The sequence below is a fragment of the Erinaceus europaeus genome, chromosome 11 (assembly GCF_950295315.1).
Source record: "Erinaceus europaeus chromosome 11, mEriEur2.1, whole genome shotgun sequence".
Taxonomy (NCBI): Eukaryota; Metazoa; Chordata; class Mammalia; order Eulipotyphla; family Erinaceidae; genus Erinaceus; species Erinaceus europaeus.
The window spans coordinates 55,237,001-55,242,716 of record NC_080172.1 but is presented as its reverse complement, the minus strand read 5'-3'; positions in this window follow the sequence as shown (position 1 = coordinate 55,242,716).

Below are 5,716 nucleotides of genomic sequence, written 5' to 3'. Positions count from 1 at the left end.
CATGAAGTTATCCCGGCCAGCTGGAGCCGCTGAATTTTTAACACCAGGGGTCGTATTGTTATATGGAAAACTGGGAAATGTTATGCATGTACAAACTATTGTGTTTACTGTTGAATGTAAAACATTAATTCCCCAATAAAGAAATTTTTAAAAATTAAAAAAAAAACAACTCAGATCAATCAGTAATGTTAGCTGTAAGATAAAGGGACTGAAGAATGGAAGTGTGGAACAAGAAGCCAGCTCCTAGGTGGAAAAAGCTAAATTCACCAGATGTCATCCAAGTACAATTATGAAGAAGTATGAGCACAAACAAGAAACAAAAGCAGCCTCAGTTCCAGAGATCTAGAAAACACCTATCACACACCACTGTTCGAGTAACTTAATTGGATGCTATACATGAATATAGACCTAATCCAATACTTGAAATAAAATTAGAAATAAAAGCAGAAGTCTAGCGTAATTAAACGAAGTTTGTAGGATGCAAGAGTGAATGGAGACAAATACAAGGGCAACCAAAGGGAATAAATAAATTAATTAATTAATTTAAAAAAAAAAGAGTGGAGAAAAGAAGCATGACCATAGGGTGGTGATGCACCTAGTTGGGTGCTGGGGATACCATGCACAAAGATCCAGGTTCAAGTTCTTGCCCCTCACCTATGGGGGCGGGGAGCCCCATAAGTGATGAAGCAGTGCTTCAGGTTAATTTTTCTCTCTCCGTCCTCCCTTTCAATTTATCTCTGTCCTATAAAATTAAATAAATAGGGCTGGGTAGACAGCATAATGGTTCTGCAAAAGACTCATGCCTGAGGCTCTAAACTCAGGTTCAACCCCCAGCACCACCATAGGTCAGAGATAAGCAGTGCTCTGTTGTTTCTGTTTTTCCCTCTGTATCTCTCTAGTTAAAATAAAATCTTTTAATTAAATAAATATTTATTTTAATTAAGAAAATAGCAGTCCAGGAAGTGGCACAGTGTTTAAACTGTTGGTCTCTCAACCCTAAGGTCCTGAGTTCAATCCCTGGCAGCGCATGTACTAGAGTGACGTCTGATTCTTTTTCTCTTCCTATTTCTCTCATTAATAAATAAAATATTTGGGGGTAGGGGTAGATAGCATAATGGTTATGCAAACAGACTGTCATGCCTGAGGCTTCAAAGCCCCTGGTTCAGTCCCCTACACCATTGTATACCAGAGCCGATCAGTGTTCTGGTAAAAAATAAATTAATTAATTAAATGTTTTTAAAAGAACGAAAGGAAACAGAAAAAAAGGAGAGCACGGCAGGGGTAGATAGCATAATGGTTATGCAAAGAAGCCTCTCTCGTGCCTGAGGCTCCAAAGTCCCAGGTTCATTTCCCCACACCACCACCACAAATCAGAGCTAAGCCGTGCTCTGGTTAAAAAGAGAAGAAAGAAAAAACAGAGCGAAAAGAAGAGCAGAGGAGAAAGGAAAGTAAAAGGAAGCGAGGGGAAGGGCAACGGAGTGGGAAGAGGGGAGAGGGGTAAGGAGGGGTGGGGAGGAGGAGGCCAGGCCCAAAGGGACAGCTTCAGCCCACGCTAGCCGGGTAGACTCAGTGGAGGTGAGAGGCCCTTCCGCCTTTTATTTTTTTTACCATTCTTTTTTTTTTTTTTAATATTTATTTATTCCCTTTTGTTGCCCTTGTTGATGTTGTTTTTGGATAGGACAGAGAAATGGAGTGAAGAGGGGAAGACAGAGAGGGGGAAAGACAGACACCTGCAGACCTGCTTCACTGCCTGTGAAGCGACTCCCCTGCAGGTGGGGAGCCGGGGGCTCGAACCGGGATCCTAATGCCGGTACCCGCGCTTTACGCCACCTGCGCTTAACCCGCAGCGCTACCGCCCGACTCCCTTCCACCTTCTGTCGACTTCCGAGTTGAGGGCGGGTTTCGAGTGCTCCCGCGCATGTGCAGTCGCTGACTAGAAGGCTCGTGCTTGCGAACCTGAGGGTGTAGGTGATGGAAGGCGGGGTGCAAGCACGTGACCGGTATTGCGGCATTTCTGGGCCAATCCACGACGTTCGGGAAAGCGCCTTCGCGGAGCGATTCAGCCCGCCTGCCAACTGGCGGCCAGGTCTCTTTAATATGGGTTTTCGGCTCTGTTTTCGCAACCAAAATGTTATTTTGCTGTGTGAGTCCCACAAACGAAATTAGGGCACTCGCAGAGGTGACTGGCATTTATCTTTCTTTTTTCTTTGAGTGTCATTGTTATAATGAGTCTGCTCTCCCCATCCTATTCCTATAGTTTGCCGCTGGAGGGCGCCCTATTATAAATTAAGCCCGCCAGAAGGCTAAAAACCAAAACACTATCTGTAGTTTAGAAGTGCTTAGAAGATCCAAGTAAGAACTGTATAAGGACGGTGTTCAATAGAACTCTGGTCGGTAAATTACCTCAAAATGTACCCCAGAGGATCAAGTTCAGTTGCTGCATTTAAATCAAATTTCACCACTTGTTTGTTCAAGCCATCTCTCACCTCTAGGGAATGTGGCCAACACTTGTGGACCTTAGGGTCCTTGAAATGAGAAGAGAACCAGGGAGAATACAAATGGTGGGGATGGCGTCAATTATAATCCTTCAGGTACTGTCTGCTGCAGAGGGACCTTGAAAGTGGTGTCTTAAGTGATTGTGCAAAAGGATAAAATATCAAATATGTCAAGATAATAGGAAAGGAAATGTCAGGCCAGCAAGGCAGCTCACCTGGGAGGTTGCCAAACACCTTATTCAGGGTCCAGCTCACTGTGGGAATCGGTGAAGTGGTGGTGTCTTTCCTTCTCTCCTTCTGTCTCTATGAAAAAGCTGGGCTAGAGTGATGAGGCCTCGCTAGCAAGCAGGAAGAAATTACCCCTGCAAAACTCAGTATTGATGACTTGGTAAAAAAAAAAATAAGCCCCCTTGACTGACTGGAATCCTAGTGGGAAAGCTTTCCTTTTATTTCCTGTAAACAGCAAATCCGCAACACTGCAGACAGGAGTATGATTTTAACTTGGAATATTCTGGACTTGCCAGAGATGCAAGGTGTCAGTTGTCGCTTCATTCCCTTGCAGAGCTGGCACTGCTGTCCTTGCTTCTTACGCAAGATACTGGCCTCAGCTGCAGTGCCTTCCATTGCAGGCACAGGGTCTTTAGCTAGTGGCCCTCAGTATTCCTCAGTGACAACTGCGTATAAGTGACACTGATTCCAGTTATTGTTACTAGATTCTCAGTGGGGTCTGGGAGAGAATGCCCCCAAGTGGAGAAATTCTGTGACAGTGAAGTTGGGGGGTTGTCATATCTTAACTGGATGGCAGAGATGATGGTGCAGTTTTTTATTTATTAGACAGAGAAAGAGAACACCAGAGAATCCAGGCCAGGCAGTGACACATCTAGTTGAGCACACATATTACCCTGCCCAAGGACTGAGGTTCAAGCCCTTTGTCCCCACACGCAGGGGGGAAAGAAGGGGAGCTTCACTAGTGATTGAAGCTGTGCTGGATGTGTCTTTCTCTTTCCCCCTCAATTTCTCTTTGTCCTGTCACACTAAAAAGAAACCAAAAGAGAAAGAGAAGAGAAAATATGGCCACAAGTAGTGGATTCATTGTGCAGTCACCAAGCCCGAGTAGTAACCCTGGTGGTAAAATATTGGTCTGACAGCAGTGAAATTGTGTAAATCCAGCTTTGACACCCCCACCACACAAAACTGTGTTGATCCTTTGATAACCTGCACAATGGATAAATTCTACTGCTAAAATTATAATAAAACTTTAAATTAGAAACAAAACAAACAAAAAAGATGGGAGCAACAGGCCAGAGAAAATAGGGGAGTGTTCCCAGTGTCTAAGTCACTTTTTAAAATTTTTATTTATTCCTTTTTGTTGCCCTTGTTACTTTATTGTTATAATTATTGTTGTCGTTGTTGGATAGGACAGAGAGAAATGGAGAAAGGAGAAGACAGTGAGGAGCAAAGACATCTGCAGACCTACTTCACCGCTTGTAAGCGACTCCCCTGCAGGTGGGGATCCCGGTGCTCTCACCGGGATCCTTCTGCTGATCCTTTAGCTTTGCGCCACGTGGGCTTAAGCTGCTGCACTATGACTCCCAAGTCTCTTTTAAAAATATTTTATTTATCTATTACTTACTGCATGGAGATAGAAATTGAGAAGGGAAGATAGAGATAGGAAAGAGGTAACTGCTACACTGCTTCACCACTTGAAGGTGTAAGCCAGGGGTTTAATCCCTGAGTCTGTACACATTATAAATACACATGCACCACCACCCAGCCCAAGTCACTTTTTTTTTTTTTTTTTTTTTTTAACCAGAGCACTGTTCCACTCTGGCTTATGGTGGTGCAGAGGCTTGAACCTGGGACTTTGGAGCCTCAGGCATGAGAGTCTGTTTGCATAACCATCACACTATCTACCCTCCACCACAAGTCACTTCTTAAACACCTGGAGTGTTGTTTCCTCCAGTGGTATATGCCTATTTGGTGGTACCAGTCCAGGAGAGGTTAAACTAATGTGCTGAGGCTGGCCCCTATATTTATTAATGTTTTTACCAGAGCACTGCTCAACTCTGGCTTATGGTGGTGCAGGGGGATTGAACCTGGGACTTTGGAGCCTCAGGCATGAGTCTCCTACCCCGTCCACCCTCCAATGTATTATTATTATTTTTTAAGATTTATTTATGAGAAAGATAGGAGGAAAGAACCAGACATCACTGGTACATGTGCTGCTGGGAATTGAACTCAGGACCTCCTGCTTTAGTCCAATGCTTTACCCACTGTGCCATCTCCCAGACCACATGTAGTGTTATTTACCAGAGCACTGCTCTGGCTTACAGGGTAGTACAGAGGATTAAACCTAAAACCTCACCCTCAGGTAGGAAATTCTGCTGTGTGAATGCTGTATTATCTCCCAGGCTCCACACATAAATCTTCTGAAAGATTCTCAATCTTCCCTCTGCTATGGAACAAATACATCTTATTTTTAAAGGGATGTGTGTGTGTGTGTGTGTGTGTGTGTGTGTGTGTCAGAGAAAACAGGCTCATTTTATAATTTTCATTTTGTGGTATAACCTGCCCTCCTAGTTTGGGCTATGAAATAGACCGGTAACACAAGTAGCCTCCAGTTGAGTTACCCAGCCAGCTTCCCAAGTCCTGGACTGATTAGTATATGAAAAAGGAAAGCAGTGGTAGAATGCTATTATTAAGCTACAAAGTATCACTGCACCCAGGACTAAAGGGAATCTATCAACTGGAAGTATAAATACCACATGTTCCAAAGCTTCTCTTTAAACAACCCCTAGAATTAAATATAGTGTCACTATTTTCTCACAGGAATTAGTTCCATAATTAAAATGCCTTTTTAAAAAACATTTATTGTTTTTTTAGATAGAAATAAACAATAGGGGGAGAGGGAAATGGGAGGGGAAGGGAGAGATAAAGCTCCAGCACTGCTTCATCATTTGTGAAGCTTTCCCTGTTTAGGTAAGGACCAGAGGTTTGAACCTGGGTCCTTGTGGACATTTTAACATGTTAGCTTTACCAAATGTGTCATCACCTGCCCTGCCCCTTTTTTTTACAGTTTATAAACATAACAGAGGAGAACCAGAGCCTCACTCTGGTATACCCAGGAGTGAAGACTCAGTGACCCCCCCCCCAAAAAAAAACCACCTTCAAAGCCCCCAATCATTAATGTTCAAAGTAATATTGTACACTGAAACTAATGA